Source organism: Pinus tabuliformis, chromosome 5_1, assembly GCF_031772625.1.
Source record: "Pinus tabuliformis cultivar Carrire ecotype Pingquan chromosome 5_1, CPIR1, whole genome shotgun sequence".
Taxonomy (NCBI): domain Eukaryota; kingdom Viridiplantae; phylum Streptophyta; class Pinopsida; order Pinales; family Pinaceae; genus Pinus; species Pinus tabuliformis.
In genome coordinates this window covers 554301144-554320090 of record NC_142305.1, presented here as the reverse complement: position 1 = coordinate 554320090, position 18947 = coordinate 554301144, and the positions used below count along the sequence as shown (strand labels likewise).

The 18947-nt window shown below is 38.7% G+C and overlaps 1 long non-coding RNA gene across 1 annotated transcript; it reads right to left on the bottom strand.

Annotated features, from left to right (window-relative positions):
- Positions 1-2018: 2018 nt before the first annotated feature.
- LOC149166008 (uncharacterized) lies at positions 2019-7820 on the bottom strand. Its single transcript, XR_016260803.1, has 2 exons — positions 4455-7820; positions 2019-4414 (listed from the first exon to the last, which is right to left on the bottom strand). It is a non-coding gene; the product is annotated as an uncharacterized LOC149166008 (long non-coding RNA).
- Positions 7821-18947: the final 11127 nt, after the last annotated feature.

Here is an 18947-nt window from a genome sequence, read left to right as displayed (position 1 = left end):
TAAGGCATGAAAACCCTTATATGAAGGCCTAGGGACAAATCTTCTCTCTGTTACTTTGTTGTTGGTGAACTTGAAGGTATTAAATGATTTGTTAAACCCTCGTCTCATAAAAATCCTAAGGCACGCAATATAATTTTGGAGTTGTCTTTAGTACGACTTGGTGTTGGAATCCGACGAAAAAAATTGAGGTGAAATCTTGATTTGTGTTTTTTAAATTGGCTTTTTCACTGCACATATGAATTCAGCACACTGAAAAACCCTAGGGCACTTCGATTGTGCAAGGGTTACCCATCAAGCTTGTGATTTCAATAAATTCCTGTAGGATTTTAGAGAAATTAGACTGGAAAAATCCATCGGAAAAGTGTCCAAAAAATCTCACTAAAGAAAACTTGTATAATTTTTCCCTATTTTTAATGTTAATTGTATAAATGACACAACATTGACAAATATTCATTATAATTTTCTTTTTAATATTGAGATGGTTAAGTGGATTTCTCCTACCAACATCAAATACTTAAACATATCAAAAATAATTGTTTGTGATGAAACATACATGGATGGAATAGTGAGCCATTAATGCATATCTTAAATTATGATCATATTATATATTATGGACAACATGCAATGGATTTGGAATTCCCTTCACATAGAAGTAGTAGATATCAATTTGATGAAGCAACAAATAAAGTGACCAACAAAGTTCTGTCATATTACCATAATTCTATGTTTTCTATTATTGTTTAGGAAAAAAAACATAACATATGTCATGGATTATTTTTATTTTTATTTTTTATTATTTTGTTTATTTGTTTTTTAGAAAAAGACCTATAATTTCATTTATATTAAAGTGATTGAATTTACATTTTACATATATATACTTCATGAGTGTTCATATAAATTTCCAACAATAACAACATTTAAATAAGGAGCTCACTTGGGGCAAAGACTGGCAAAAAATGATTATACATTTTGACATCATTAAAACCAAGCATAAAAGTTTACTCCACCAAAAGTAGGTGGAAATTGTTGGTATTAGACCAAAAAAAAAAAAATCCGTTTTGTCCAAGACTATGCAAGTAAAGATAGTTCTGTCCGTAAGTATAACTGTGAGAATACTGGCAGAAAAAACGATGAACGTAGCCAACCCAAACATAAGGATTGCTACTCCGCAAATAGATGAAAGTTGTTTATATTTTACAAAAATCAGATCTGTCCATGTGTATACAATAAAACAATTTAGTCCATGTATATAAACATGAGAATACTGGTAACAAAAACATGTGTTGAGTGCATAACCAAATGAAAGTTGTTTATATTTTACAAAAATCAGATCTGTCCATGTGTATACAATAAAACAATTTTGTCCATGTATATAAATATGAGAATACTGATAACAAAAATATGTGTTTGAGAGCATAACCAAAAGAAATAGTATATAGAGAACTGTAGTTCCATGTGTGAAAAAACTTAATTTGTTGCCGGAGTCTAGATTATATCCCTGTATGGTCGATGGAAGAACTCATACGTCTGGCCGTTGACCTGTTCAGTTAAAACCCAAAGATCCTTTTCAACATGGAGACTTTCTTTGTACATACATCTTGTTGTATGGTTCCTTTCCCTCTAAATATATATGCATGAAAAAGAAATGAAAGTGTCAATGAGTTGCTTGATCTCTTCTAGAATAGGGAATAGGAAAATGTCCCCGCAACCAATAGTACTATTGAGCTAGTATATAGTTAGCATAGAGTCTCCCAAAATGTGTATCTGTGTGCATCCCTTTTCTTGTGTGAACAAAAGCAATTGTTGCAATCTAAGAGTTCTGCTTGATTATTTGTCCCATGTCCCAAACCCATTTTGATTTTGAAACTGTGATTTGGTGAAAAGAATAAAATTAACCAACCCTCCATTTTTGATAGAGGCACCGTCAAAGTAAGCCCATGGCTTAGAATTGTCAATGCATTCAAGATTTATTACTATAGGGCAAACAATAGCTTTTTCTTGAGGATACTGACTTAATATGGCCAGAACCTCATCTGTAATGTGCACATGGATTGAAATCTTATCCTGGAATATCGCCTTGTTTTGGGCCAACCATACCCCACACATACAATTAGGGGCAGGGCTTTGAAAGGTCGACAACTGGGTTGACACACCATGATAGCCAAGAAGCCTCCAGATCCATCCCTTCCCAAAGAATATAGTGTCTTAGGGAAAATCTGCATACATTCCACACATGTATAAAGAAAGGACATACCATGAACAAATGCACAACACTTTCTCCATTATTTTTACATAACGAACACCAGCTTGGCCCAATCATGAACCTTCTTTGGAGAATGTCCCATGTAGGAACTTTCATCATCGTAAGACACCACATAAATAATTTTGATTTTGGGGGCATTTTGGTTTCCATACTTCACCACCATTTTTGCTTCACAACCACTCTATCTGCCAGAAGGAAAATGAAACCCAACATTGGAGAGTAGGAATCTAGAAGGGGGAATGTTCCAAATAAGTTGGTCAAGTTTGCTTGTTAGTCTAATGTGGCCATCAATTAGCGCTTGTAGATACACCTGCTAAGAAACTCGGTGCTTCCCCTTTAAACCCAGCTCCTCGGCAGAAAGCCATCCTTGCTTCCAAATTCTTGTAAGTCCAAGATTTGCAGTGTTTGCAAGTTTGCAAAAACCTGTCTTTGAGCATAATAGTTAAAGGAGGGAGCAATAGGTGCCTCATGCCACTACCGGGCCATGGATAAAGATAGAGTCTAACCCTGTTACCCCTACCCGCCCGCCAGGCAAGACCGCTTTCGATGATATCAAAGAATTAATTTTATTCCAAATAATAGATATATTTGATCTTGGTTCGTCCAACCTTCTAATCCAGTTTTTTTAGAGAACTAGGAGCAATGTACTTGTGGGTGACCATCAACGTCCATAAACTGTGCGTAGAGATCAATCTCCATCCACATTTGACAACCAATGCTTTTGAAAAGTGGAATAAGTTCTTTAAGCCCCAACTGCCCAGGGATTTTGGCAAAGCAATAGTATCCCATTTAACCCATGGAAACACCCCCCGGTTTTTTTTTTCCTGCCCATAGGAAGTTTGAACATAATTTCCTGATTTTTTCCAGAACAGATTTGGGGTTTTAAGCTAAATATGCCCAGTATACTGGGATGGTTTCTAACACAGATTTTATAAGAACCAGATGTCCTGCCCTTGAAAGCCCTCTGTGGCACCAACTGTTTAAATGTGTCTCCACCTTGGCAATGGGCCAAGTCCAGTCTGCCTTACTATAGCAATTGGTTTTCAGCTAACAACTCAAATATTTCGAGCCCTGCTCCATTGGGAGAAGCTGGGAAATGTGACAGATCTCCATGTCTGATGGATTGTGGTGAGATATAAAAGATTTATGGGTGTTGATAGACATCCCAGTGACCCGCCCAATGAGAGAAAGAATCTCTGCAAGCACAAATATCTCCCTAGCTTCTCCGTTGCAAAAAATTAGAATGTTAGAATGTCATCAACGAATAGGAGATGAGTAATAGCCAGAGACCTTGCGATGAGAGAACCATGAAAATCTGCACGCCTCTTTGCATTTGTCTGGAGCCGATTCAAGCCTGCAGCCACCAGTAAAAAAAGTAAAGGAGATAGAGGGAAACCTTGGCGCAACCCTCTTTAAGCTTGGAAGAAAGGGGACGCTGAACCATTTATGAGGACCGCAAAAGAGATGTTTGAATGCAGCTCATATCCTAGTTGATAAAATTTACGCTGAATCCCAAATGGATAAAAAGGAGCCTGATATAAAACAAGTTTACTCAGTTGTAATCTTTAGATAAATCAATTTTGATAATTGCCCCTTCCATTTTTTTGAGTTTTTATACTCTCGATATCTTCTTGGGCCACACCAATAGCTTCATGAATTTTCCTCCCTCCAAGAAAGCAAATTGCTCGAGGGAAATAAATCTAGATAGGATTATCTTGGCAATAATCTTATACATAACATTACTGAGGGAAATGGGGTGAAATTCCGAGCAGTGTGGGTTCACTTATATGGGGTGAAATTCCGAGCAGAGTGGGTCCACTTTAGGCATAAGAGCAACGAAAATCGAGTTAAAAGTAGGATGGATTCTACTCTCCTTTCTAGATTCTTCAATCACACCTAAAAGATTGAGACCCAGAGTATCATAAAGCTCTAGAAAAATTTCAACACCCCAATCGTTCAGTCCAGGACTTTAATCTCTTTCAAAACTGTACAACACCGCTTGTAGCCCCTCCACCAATATTGCTCTGCTGTTCTCTTCATCCACCATTCTAGGGAAGTGTGGTCAGTTTGAATTATTTCAACAATTAATGTTTCAAGAAGAGCTCGCTTAGGAATCCGGTCTAGCCTGAGGGCCCTAGGATTCTGAGGGACCTAGAGAGAAATTGAGATCACCCCTAGGATTCTGAGGGACCTAGAGAGAAATTGAGATCACCACCAATGATAACATTATTTGATCTAAAGAGGGATTTATTGAGAAGATTTTCCCAAAAGTATTTGCGGTTTTGGGATGGGCTATAGGTATTAATTAATGTGAAAGCATGTCCCAAAACCTTAGAAGAGACCTCCACCCACATAACAGATTCCATAGTCAAGATATTTAAAATATGAATTTGACAAGATCTCCAATCCACAACTAGTCTCCCCGATTGACCGAGGGTAGCCAATGCCGAAAAATTCCAGCCCTTCAGAATGGCTTGAAGACACACTGAATTTGGATACTGCTTCCAAGGGTTTCCTTGTAGAAAAATGATATCTGGTTCATTTGCTTCAACAAGTCTTTTCAAAGCTTGTTTTTTAAGGGTACAAGCTATACCCGACAATTGAAGGACACAATTTTCATTTAGGTGATACCTAAAAGCTGGGCTAGCTCAGTGCCCCTTTGATAGACAAATGTTTACCAACAACAAGGTCTGCACGGGTTTTCTCATTGGCTTTGGAAATAAAATATTTTCTTCCCAGCTTCAACCTTCCGCAGGGGACATGGAAAGCTGACCCAAGCCCTAGACGATTCCTCCCTTCCGAGGAACCACTAATCGGGAGTGGAGATTATATAGGATAACATCGGATTTCTAGATATCAAATAAAGAAAAAGCAGAAAAGTATGACGGTGTGGACAAATCAACTAGAGTGTTTGGGCATGGACAAATAGCCAGAGCAGGTAAGGAAGAGGAAATTCTAGAAGGTCTACAAGATGTGGCTACAAAGGTACCCTTAGATGCCATGGAGACTAAAGACTAAATATAAGAAGAAGAAAAACAAACCTCATTTAAAATTGGGTTTGAAATAGAAAGGGGGACTGACAAGGTACCTTCACAACATGGAGCCATTTGAATCGGGGACTGGGCATTCGACCATGAGCACGCATCTACCCGTTGATCTACTTGATCAACATCTTCATGACCATGATAATTCAAGTTGGACACTGTAACCACCGGCTCTTGAGGGTGAACCCGCTGTTCGTTGCCACAAACTAGAGCCAAAATTTTTGTTATGTTTGCCTTTTTATGCATGGGCGGCACACTATCTTTTGTTAGGTGCCTATGTTTATGGCACCTCTTGCATCAGAAAGTAACTCCATAATCCAATTCTAACGGAACAACCTCAGGACCCATGTCAATCGCGCCCCACCCCTAGACAATTGTTTACTAACAACAAGGTCTAGACGAGTTTTCTCATTGGCTTTGGAAATAAAATATTTTCTTCCCAACTTCGACCTTCTGCAGGGGATATGGAAAGTTGACCCAAAGTCCTAGACGATCTGCAGGGGATATGGAAAGTTGACCCAAGTCCTAGACGATTCCTCCCTCAGAGGAACCACTAATCGAGATTGGAGATTATATAGGATAACATCGGATTCCTAGATATCAAATAAAGAAAAAGCAGAAAAAGATGACGGTGTGGACAAATCACCTAGAGCATTTGGGCATGGACAAATAGCCAGAGGAGGTAAGGAAGAGGAAATTCGAGAAGGTCTACAAGATGTGGCTACAAAGGTACCCTTAGATGCCATGGAGACTAAAGACTAAATATAAGAAGAAGAAAAACAAACCTCATTTAAAATTGGGTTTGAAATAGAAAGGGAGGACTGACAAGGTACCTTCACAACATGGAACCATTTGAATTGGGCACTGGGCATTCGACCTTAGCACGCTTCTACCCGTTGATCTACTTGATCAACATCTTCATGACCATGATAATTCAAGTTGGACGTTGTAACCATTGGCTCCTGAAAGTGAACCCGAGCCAAAATTTTTCTTATATTTACCTTCTTATGCATAGGGAGCACACTAGGTGCCCATGTTTATGGCACCTCTTGCATCAGAAAGTAACTCCATAATCCAATTCCAACGGAACAACCTCAAAACCCATGTCAATCGGGAAGCCCACCCCATAGATCAACACTGATAAGGATAGACGAGATAAGAGGAATTGTGCTCCATATTAACCCCTAGAAGGTTTCCAATGTCACAAAAGATGAGATCGTGTTATAAATGCGCATGGAGAGCCAGAATTCTAACCCAAAAGGATACAATGTTAGTCCACTCATGCCTAGCATCGAAAAGAAGTGTCCATGGTTTGAATACAACATGCAACAAGTCAATTTTCCAAACCCTACCCAAGACTTGTTTAGCATCCTCTTCTCCCTGGAAAATAAGGTACACCCGTCCTTTCGCTAAAACTTTCATAGTCAGAGGGTTTTTTAACATGGACCCAGCTTAGACTCCGCCAATGCTTCGAGAAAACGCATACCAAATTTTCTCTCACAGATCCGTCCCACCAACGATTTTCGACTTAAGACCTCCGCTTGTTGGATAGCCACGTCCGCTTCTAGGGAAAAGACATCTTCACGTCTTCAATCTGCTTAATACAATGACGTTTTGGCTTAGACTACACTCTTTTCCTTTCTGGTTTGTCCATCGTTAGACATTGTTATTGTTCCCTGCCAATAGGCTGCATGCCAGGTTCACCATTGTATTACCTCTCGTCCTCTGCCGGAGCCACCTAATCCCTCAAGAAGATGCTCGATGTAAGCAAGTCTGAGGAGGTGCGGGGAGAGAAAAAGCATGGGGAAACCTCAAGGAAAAAGGAGACCCTCACAAAAACCATGACGCTCAGATACGCTGGGGTTTGCCGCTGTAAATTGAGGCCCAAACCCTAAATCCTAGGGTTCATTATATTGCGAATAAAGCGCAGAATGCATAGAGTTCCATGGGGTCGGAAAGAACCCTTTGGAAAATTTCAGCTTCAACCTGACATTCCCCACCAAACGAAACCCCAGCGGATTGGAAGACAAACATTTGAGATGGTCACCTTACCGTCAGGTGGAGGTAACTTCAGATTCTGGGGTTCTAAATTACAAGAGAATTAGACCTGGCCTCCTTAACTGGTCTAGGTGCCTTCCCTCCAAGAAACTTGTGCCCAGGAAGTGGCAGCTGGGCCCATATGGACCGATAATTGGATTTGTCATGCTCGTAATCCAGTAATTCTTCGTCCCCCATGAAGGGGAAATAGATAACTGCCAAGTCAGAAAAATGAAACCCAACAAACAAACCACCTGTAATACAACTTCAACCCCAACTGTAACAAACAACGGAGAATCCTGCGGACTCTTATGAGATTCAGGAAAACGATGACATGAATCAATAACAAGAAAGGTAAAACAGTGAGCTGGGGAGAATGGCACAGGAAAACTGTCGAGTTGACCGTGTTAGGAAGACCCTAGACCGCAAGAAACTCAACCTTCTCCGTCATTTCCCAATGTAAGTTATGGACTACCATGCATGGAAGAGAATAAAGATGTTTACATGAATCTCTGCAAATGATATATTATTTGGGAACATCGAGGAAAGATGGTCAATTTTAAGGAAGAACCTCATAATGTTAGAATTTCATTCTTAGTTGATGGTGTGATTTCATCTGAATGGCTTAGCTACATTTAGTGAGTGTGGGTAGAAATCATATGCATATTTATTTCCAATTTCTTTGAAAAAGAAATTCATCCACTCTTAAGCAAGTAACTTGAAAGCAATATCTATTTTACGGAAATAACCATTGAAGTTGAAAACAAAAAGTAATTCATTCACAACCAAACATCTAACACTCTATTCTTAGTTAATGGCTCTTTTTAGGCCGCAATTATTAGGAATCATATACCATTCCCTTATTTTTCTACATATTAAACTTGTTTTTCATTAATGTTTTTAACTTTGTAGGCAAGCAAATTTATTTCTGCAACTTAAATAATATATAAGAAACATAATGAATAATTACCAAAACAAATAAACATTAAATTACTCAACTACAACATATACAAAAATATGTACAATATCTCACCTCGAGTGGACCCCTCTAATGCTAGGCTTATGCACTTGCTACATAATCACCACTTGCTTTTAAAAGATGATCATACATAGAAAACAATCATGAACATAGGAATATATATTGAGTAGAGTAAAAAGTATTACAAACTAATATAAAAATAGTGTGTCCCCTCAAGACAAAAATTCCCTTGTTTATATGGACAAGCAAAGGATTTGCTCATTCTAAAACAAGATAGACATGGTTCCTTGATCTGGGGTTTAATGTTTTAATTACAACTATATTTGAAGCACAATGACCTATAGTTAATCACGGGCTCCAAAAATGAGATTTACACTTCTAATTACAGCTAGATGTTGAATGGTGTTGCCATTGATGCCAACGTTAGTCCTTGAACGTTCTTAATATTTGTCTAGTTTACATCAATTAGAAGCTCCAAATAACAAGAAGTTTATAAGACTCGTCTTTGATGACAAATATGACAACGAAAATCAAGCTTTTGGGGGTCAAGATCAACTTCATTGGGTGATATTGGTCATGTTGATTCCAATTGTATGTGGCACGTCATTCAATCTCTTCATGGTTCGGGAGATATGCCCTTGTAGAAATTGAAGCCCCGTTTGATGGTCAAGAAGCCCTAAATGAGTTGCTAAAAGCAAATTTTATACTATCTAAGGAAATTCAATTAAATGAGCCTATCTTATTGTGATCAAAGTCAAAAAGGGAGGAAGATTCTTCAAAGGTAATCTATCGAAAGTTAAGTTAAATTAATATGGACCTAAAATTGGTGGGAATTTTTGGCTCCAAAAACAAAATTTTGGAATTCAAAATTCAAGAGTTATTTTCCCTCCATGTTAGCTTCCTTCATTTTCAAGTCGATTGCTAGAAGGCTATTCTATTAGTATAAATAAAGTTCGTCATCTCCTCAACTGGTGGCATTAACTTGTGCTTAGTCTCTATGATATTTCGACCCGGTGCAATCATAAATAATTTCAAGAGGAGGTCAAACTTTGAGGTCTGGTTGGGTTATTAACCTTTGTTTTTGGCTGTGGCTATTGGTTGAGAACTTCTAAGAGTTTTTGAGGTCATTTGGCCTCATTTGTTGGCTAATCTATGTTCAAATTTGAAGCACGTTGGGGGCATATCTTCTAAGATCTGTGACCTGTTCGTGAAGATATTTCGTTTGGCTACTTGTACCTTGTCTCTAGATAACCTTCAGCCCCCTCTTCATGTTTACAGTACCGAGATCAATTATGTGATGAGGTTTCGACCTTCTATAATCCTTACCTAATGACTCTTGATGTTGAACTCAACCAATAGATCATGGAAATGTAAAACTGTGTCTGTACCTAACGTCATATGGGGTTTCTCTGCGAAAAGAATAAGTTTTGTCTTCGATTTATAAAAGGGTTGAGATATTGTTGTTACTCCACAAAGAGAACCAAGACTTGAACGAAAAATTAATCGTGTGGTTGCAGCCGGTATGTGTTGATATTACTTCTTGAATGGAAGTCAAAAACCTCTTGATCGTAGAATGTAGAGCACTGTTCGACCTGTGTGTTTTACTATTTACACCATAATGGTCATTAACATACAATATACCTCTGTCACTTTGTATGAAGTCATTCTCTTACGTTGAGGCTAGATTGAAGCGTTCAAATATTAATGAAGATTGAGTCAAGTTCATTGCGATTTGCCCTAGCTGGCTCTCCTCCTGCTTATGGTGGTTGTTCTGGGTAAATTGAAACTGCTACCTTCGCTATCTCTGTTTCTAGCTCCAGAATGAGCTCAGATGCTTATGTAAGGTATGTAGGAACAAAGCCTCTTGAAACACCATCAAATGTAATGTGCGATGGACCTTTTTTGATTCTTGAAGATGTAGTGCATGAGTGTACAAGCTTAAAGGTGCTAAGAGATTAATACAATTATTAAAAGACTGTGATATGACAGACATAGGTCATTGAAAAACGTGGCTAATTGGATGGTCATAATTGTGGTTCTTACCAACAACTTAGATTGGGAGAATAGAGGAAAGAAAACCTCTAAACCATTTATTGCAAGCTGTTAACGTCGAACATAAGCAGTAGGGCTATTGTTTCAACTTAGTAACTTGTGTTGCCTTGCTGGAAGTACCGCAGATTGAAGGTATCAAACTAAAGTGAATCGATCTAAATCTCCAAATTTTGTAGTCACTCGGTTCAAGAGAAAACTTACCTGCATCAATTTGGCTATAGATTTTAGCTAAAAGAAACACCCCTGCACCACTCAAGAATCCACCAAAGATGTTAGGCAGACTAAAAGAAATAGCTGACCTATGAAAGCATAGGCCCGATCCTATGGCAGTATAGTACTTGTATAGGTGTGGAGTAGGATGGAGAACAAAGTATGCCCTTACAACATTGTTATCTTGAGAGTGTTGTTGAGTAGCAAATATATATTGCTGCCCATAAGTAATTACTGGTGTTAATAGTTTGTATGAATAAGTGTTTTGTTATATATTGCTGCAATGGTGTTACTAATGTTTATAGGACTTGTTGTACTACAGAGAAAAAGGGTTTGCATAACTACCATGTTTATCATAACCCCTGTAATCTCTTTTGAGAACATAGAAAGTAGATTGTGTTGATAATCTTTCATGTGGTTAAGAGAGGTTTCCATGTTGATGCATGCCACTGATGCTGAATACATATGAGGATGGAGCTCATGAGAGAATGTTGATGCTATGAGTAGTAAGCATGTATTGTGTTAAGTAGAGCTAGTTTCTGGTTGAGCAGAGAGAGAGTGAGTTTGGATGTTGATGGCAAGAGCGTGCATATATTGATATTTATGTCAAGGTTTGGTTGTATGTATGGAAGCTACTATTGATGGACATATAACAAGGCTTATCGTTTGATATATTATTGGATAGAGCTGGCTAGGGTTTGCATAGAGTTTCATTGATCAGAGATACACTGCTTCAAGTATGCGTTGTTTATTATGTTGGCCACAAAGAGAATGATGCTAATATTGAATTGAAGAGCTAGGGTTTCCTGTTGTGTTAGTGAGTCAGTGAAATTTTTATACATTGCTACTAGAATTTGATATGTATGAGGAGCAAAGGTCTTGTGTTCCTTCCAGGATGTTGTGAATATGCTTGGAGATTGTTGATGTAAGTTGACAGATTGATGTTGTACAATGGAATTAACAAAATTATATCCTTTGAGAAAAGGAAAAACAATAGTGGCTGAGCAATAGATTTAGTATTCTTTTATCTTCGATCTCAAGGGTGGAAGGATGGTGTAAGGTAGGAGATTAGAGTCTCCTTTAGGTCAGAGCCTGGGAATACTTTAGGGCGGTAGGGTGGTGCTAGGGCAGGTTGGAGCCTGCATAGGATGTTGGTGCATCCTTCCAGTCGGAGCTGGTAAATCAATGAGTTGGAGCTTCCTTCAGGTTGGAGCCTGAAAATCATGGCATTGGAGCGTCCTTCCAGTTGGAACTAGTAAATAAGGGTGTTGGAGCATCCTTCAAGTTGGATCCTCCTTTAGTTGATGCTGTAAATCTTGGAAGTTGGAGATTCCTAATTGATGTAAATTATTGAAGACCTATATTAAGAAGCATTCTGTGGTTTTTCTCTCGAAAGGATTTCCACCTAAAATCTCTTATGTACTGTCTTGATGTCATGCATTGTTGAATACTGTTGTTTACTGTTCATGTGATGTGATGTTGATTTATGTTTGATCTAATGCTAATGTGAATTTAATGCTTTGAATATTTAAATTTAACTAATTGAAAGGAAATACTGATTCACACCCTTCTTAGTGTTTACAACAATTGGTATCAGAGCAGGTTCCTTCAGTTGCAGCTTAACAATTGGAAGGCAGATATGGGAAAGTAAAAAAATCACACATCGAAACGATCAAAGGAAGTCTTCGATCCTACAGTAGTCTCCAAATTTGAGGAGAATCAAGTTGGTCTACCAACTCCTGAGTTTTATGAAGCCAAATATAAAATATGGGAATCCAGAATAAAAGTCCATTTGGGAGCCCAAGGATATGATGTATGGCACTCTATTGTTTCTAGAGAGAAATTTACTGATGAATCTAGAGGGCATAATACAAAATCCATGAATTTCATTCTTAATGCTCTACCTGACCCCGTAAAAGCCAAAGTTGATCAATGCTTATTAGCCAAAAGTCTTTGGAAGAAGTTCCATGATATGTACTCAAAGAAGCATGCAGGTCAAGATGAAAATGATGACGATGATTGAGATTTTGATGAAGAAGCAGTAGTAGACTTGGAAGGATAATTGATTATTGCTCTATGTGATATTAAGAAGGCAAGGAAGTGAAATCTAGTACTCGAAGAAGAAGTTTTCCTTCTAAGACTTCAAGTGCAAGACGCTGAAAAGAAAGAGAAAAATTTGTAGGAGAAGTTGGTCAAAAGAAAAATGAACTTGATGTATCTCTAATAGAAATAAACAAGCTCAAGGAATGGCAGAAGGAACATTTGTAGGACGTTGAAAAGAAGGATCATGTCATTGATGAAAAGGACTGAGAAATTTCTTAGTTGAAGATGAAGGCAAAAGAAGCAAGTAAATCTCCATGCAATGAAGGCAGAAGATTCAAGTCCCCCACAAAGCAAGGTTGACATAAAGCTTGATAATAAAATCCTTAAAAGGCCAAATCGAATTAAAGAACATAATAAGGTTGAAAATATTGTTAAAGTAATCAAGGATAATGCACAAAGGGTTGTACCTCCTCCAAGGAAGAATGTCTACAGATGATTGTCAAGACAAAGCATCTCATCTAGGTATGTTGGTAAAGTTGTCATTGATGTCAATATGATGGAAAACCCTAGGGGCATTGTTGAAGAAAACTCTATGAGAAAACCTAAGTGCAAAACTATAACCTTAATTATTAGAGGAGTATTGTAACCCTAACCCTAATTGAAAACCCTTGGTGCATGGTAAAACTCTTGCTAAAGTAAGACCTAACATGCATTGATCAAACCCTAGCAAGGTTGAAGAAGTCCCAAGATGTATGAAAATCCTTTATATGCATTGTGTTAGCACTCTATAGTTTTCCTAGGCCGAGGAGGAAAATTGCAGAGGTAACCACAAACCTCTTTTGGACCAGAATCTAGCCCTTCTGGCCTAGAGAGGGCTCTCTCACTTAGTTTAATCATGATCAAAGTCTATTTTTTGTCCAGTGAGATGATGAGAAAATAGAGGATTTCTCCACAGGGGCGAGGTAGGCAACTTTGGTGGTGGTTTTAGATTAAATTGTTTAGGAATGTGAAGGTAGAAACAAATGAATGACAAGCACATTAGAGCATCAAACTTTAGATGAATTCTAAAATGTTGTTCTAAATATGAAAGCATTTATAACTTGGCAAACTGATTAGAGCATCATTAAGGGCGAATTCCAAATCAATCATCTAGTTTTTTCCAAGCAAGAAAGATGTACATTAAAGAGATGAAAAACACATAAGATAACTCACAAGTCAAAGGAGCACAAGCCACCAAAATTCTGACACATGAATCCCTACAAATCACTTGTTATTCCATTCATTCACTCGCAAAAATATTCAAAATAACAGTGCACAACCAAAGTCTTCTCTCTAAACTCAACCAATAGAACCTTTCCAATACATTTGATATCATTATACATCCTCAAAGATTTGATCCCCTACTCTAGGTGGTTGAATTCACTGATGAAAACCAGCTTTTACCGCGATACATTAATAAACTAGTGCATAGATTGAAATATAGGAATTGTTTTTCTTACAACCAATCCTAATTTAATACATCATTGACTTGAAAAATTGACCAATAAACACTAGACATAACTCCTAGGATAATTTTCCATCTATTTACATGCTTAAAACTATTACTAGAAGTCAAAAATTCAAATTTTAAGACAAAATATGAATATTTGTCCCTGTACAGAGCACCTGCGTGCAACATCTGAGCGCAACATCTGAGCACAACACATGTGCATAGCAAACAATTGTTCCTTTTTTGATGGCTGCACACTTATCAAAAAATTTTGGTGGATGAACTGCTGACTGTGATGAAGGTATCCATGCCTTGTAAACATTAAAAACCTACCAAAAATGTATCTCTCAAGAAACCTTAATATTGCTGCTCACCTTGTGCAAAGAGTCCCACCCATGTTCAAATCTCTGGAGGCGTCACCCATATGCCCGTAGTGTAGGAAGATGCAAGCAATAAAAATGCAAGTCCCATCACCAACTTCAGGCTCTAGAGTTTTGGTGTTTGGAATCGATTTGCAGAGAGTCCCATCCGTGTTCAAATCTCTGGAGGCATCACCCATACAACTGTAGTGTAGGAACATATAAGCAATAAAAACGCAAGTCCCATCACCAACTCCGGGATCTGGAGTTTTGGTGTTTGGAATCGATTTGCAAAGGGTCCCACCCTGTTCAAATCTCTGGAGGCGTCACCCATACGCCTGTAGTGTAGGAAAATACAAGCAATAAAAACGCAAGTCCCATCACCAACTCCGGCCTCTGGAGTTTTGGTGTTTGGAATCAATTTGCAAAGAGTGCCACCCGTGTTCAAATCTCTGGAGGCGTCACCCATACGCCCGTAGTGTAGGAAGATACAAGCAATAAACGCGCAAGTCCCATCACCAACTCCGGCCTCTGGAGTTTTGGTATTTGGAATCGATTTACAAAGAGTGCCACCTGTGTTCAAATCTCTGGAGGCATCACCCATACGCCCGTAGTGTAGGAAGATACAAGCAATAAAAATGCAAGTCCCATCACCAACTCCGGCCCTGGAGTTTTGGTGTTTGGAATCTATTTGCAAAGAGTCCCACCCGTGTTCAAATCTCTAGAGGCATCACCCATACGCCCGTAGTGTAGGAAGATACAAGTAATAAAAACTCAAGTCCCATCACCAACTCCGACCTCTGGAGTTTTGGTGTTTGGAATAGATTTGCAAAGAGTCCCACTCGTGTTCAAATATCTTGAGGCATCACACATACGCCCATACTGTAGGAAGATACAAGCAATAAAAACGCAAGTCCCATCACCAACTCCGGCCTCTAGAGTTTTGGTGTTTGGAATCGATTTGCAAAGAGTCCCACCCGTGTTCAAATCTCTGGAGGCGTCACCCATACGCCCGTAGTGTAGGAAGATACAAGTAATAAAAACACAAGCCCATCACCAACTCCGGCCTTTGGAGTTTTGCTGTTTGGAATCGATTTGCAAAGAGTCCCACCTATGTTCAAATCTCTGGAGGCGTCACCCGTACGCCCATAGTGTAGGAAGATACAAGCAATAAAAACGCAAGTCCCATCACCAACTCCGGGCTCTGGATATTTGGTGTTTGGAATCGATTTGCAAAGATTCCCACCTGTGTACAAATCGTTGGAGGCGTCACCCATACGCCCGTAGTGTAGGAAGATACAAGCAATAAAAACGAAAGTCCCATCACCAACTCCGAGCTCTGGAGTTTTGGTTTTTGGAATTGATTTGCAAAGAGTCCCACTCGTGTTCAAATCTCTGGAGGCGTCACCCATACGCTCATAGTGTAGGAAGATACAAGCAATAAAAACACAAGTCCCATCACCAACTTCGGCCTCTGGAGTTTTGGTGTTTGGAATCGATTTGCAAAGAGTCCCACCCATGTTCAAATCTCTGGAGGCGCCATCCATACGCCCATAGTGTAGGAAGATACAAGCAATAAAAACACAAGTCCCATCACCAACTCCGGGCTCTGGAGTTTTGGTGTTTGGAATCGATTTGCAAAGAGTCCCACCCGTGTTCAAATCTCTGGAGGTGTCACCCATACGCTCGTATTGTAGGAAGATACAAGCAATAAAAATGCAAGTCCCATCACCAACTCCGGCCTCTGGAGTTTTGGTGTTTGGAATCGTTTTGCAAAGAGTCCCACCCGTGTTCAAATCTCTGGAGGCGTCACCCATACACCCGTAGTGTAGGAAGATACAAGAAATAAAAACGCAAGTCCCATCACCAACTCTAGGCTCTGGAGTTTTGGTTTTTGTAATCAATTTGCAAAGAGTCCCACCCGTGTTCAAATCTCTGGAGGCGTCACCCATACGCCTGTAGTGTAGGAAGATACAAGCAATAAAAATGCAAGTCCCATCACCAACTCCAGCCTCTGGAGTTTTGGTGTTTGGAATCGATTTGCAAAGAGTCCCACCCATGTTCAATCTCTGTAGGCATCACCCATACTCATGTAGTGTAGGAAGATACAAGCAATAAAAATGCAAGTTCCATCACCAACTTCGGCCTCTGGAGTTTTGGTGTTTGGAATTGATTTGGAAAGAGTCTGACCCGTGTTCAAATCTCTGGAGGTTTCACCCATACGCCCGTAGTGTAGGAAGATACAAGCAATAAAAACACAAGTCCCATAACCAACTCTGACCTTTGGAGTTTTGGTGTTTAGAATCGATTTGCAAAGAGTCCCACCCGTGTTCTTCTTCAACTGCCTCAACCAACAAATCTAACTTATTTCTCTTTCTCTTTCTCCTAGATTTCTTGACTTCAGCGAGCCTCTTGTTCATCAACCTAGGCCTTCTCCTTAGGACTAGGTTTTGTACATATAGGTCATTCACTTGCCTATGAAGAGGCAAAGTCCATTTTAGCTTGTATTTTTCCCTTTGAAGAGTAGGCAAAACAACTTCCACATCTTTAAACAAGACCATTTTATCCCTATGGTCTTTTTATTCAAGCTGATCCACTTGATGTTGCATACCTTCGAGCTACTCTATTAGTTTCTCATATTCCCTTTGTTCATAAAAAACCATAGGTTGCATAGTCTGCTTTTCTTGCTTCTATACCTTAGCAATAGACCTAGTCTTAGGTCTCCTTGAAAACTGAATTGGCTCTTTCATCTTCTCAACATCAATCACTACTTTACCCTTGCCTTTGGCATCATATGTCACTGTTTCATGAGACACCTTAGGTATAAGCTCCCTGTTTTCACACTGCAAATAAGCTATAATCACTTGTGCCTTGTCTAACTGATCCTTTAATTCCTTACTTTGTTGGTCTTTTTCAACTTGCTACTTGAGTTCAACGCAAATAGTATTATGCTATATTTGATGGTGATTGTTGTACATTTGCTGATGTCAACCACCACTAACTGTTCTTTACAACTAATTGACATGATTCTAAACTGACTCTTATGACGATGACCCCATAACTGAATCATGATGAGAAAATTGCTCATGACATGACCCCTTTAACTTTCATAATGACTTTTTATCTCCATGACTTCAAATTTCAAATGATGGCCCCTTAGGGACCTTATAATTCCAATCAAGACTAAAGACCTCTTTTGCCAAACATATTTACAATGACTTGACCAAATGACACTTCTGTACAAAGGCCAATTAGACTATGAGACTTGGTGACTTCATAGGCCAAATATGGAAAGTAGACCCCTAAAATAAATAGTTAGACAAGTACACTTTGATCACTATATTATAGGACCCTAACAGTGGCTCCAATGGGTATGTCATCCTCCCTGTGAGGTGCCAAGAACACCATAGAATAATAACCATATCGATTGGGTGCTTTATTTGACCTTTAACCAAATGAGACTAACTTGACTAACCATGACCTTAACTGACTAAAACTTTATTAAATACAACAACAACTCATAAGAGACTCAGGGCCTTCACTTTGGGCTTCAATCTCTGATGACAACCACCCACACTAGCAATCTTGAAAACAAAAAATGATATATACAATGATGTGTTTAATACCAGCTTGACTTAGTTGAAGTAATGCTTGATTAGCTTGCCATTAACAGGCCCTCCAACGAGCAATTCCCCTGTCATATCCTTCAACAAATAGGCATTGTTTCCATGAAAGGTTGCAATTTTATAAGGCCCTTTCCATAAACTGTCAAATTTCCCATGTTTGCCCTTTTCTTCATTTTTTGCATCCCATTTCAATACAAGGTCATCAATATGAAAATCATCAGCTTTCACTTTCTGTCATGAATCTTCTTGATCTTGTCTTGGATCAGTTGAGTATTATTATAAACCTTCTCTCTAGTCTGCTGCAATTGTACCATTTAATTGATTCTCCTCTGCATATCATTTGTTTCTACCTCTGCTTCTTGCAATAATTTTAACACTAGAAGCCCTAAGGAAGTAGGAAAAACAACATCAACCCCATAAACCAACTAAAAAGGAGACATCCCAATTGACTTCGTGGTACTTACCCTATTAGCCCATAAAGCATTTATCAACTTCTTATGCCAAGACTTTTTATTCTCCTGCAACAACTTCTTTATGATATTGACTAGACTCTTGTTAGAAGACTCTGCCAAGCCATTGCCTTGTGGATAATAGGCAGTAGAATGTCCAAGAACTATATGATATTTATTGCATAAATCAATGAGCTTTTTGGATTTAAATGTAGCAACATTATCAATAATGATCTTATGAGGACAACCAAACCTAGAAAGAATGTTACCTTCTAAAAATTGGATAATGACTGAATCTGTGGCCTGCCTAGTTGGAACTGCTTCTATCCATTTGGTAAAATAGTATGTAGCTGTTAAAATCCATTTGTGCTGAGCTGATGAACTTGGATGAATTTC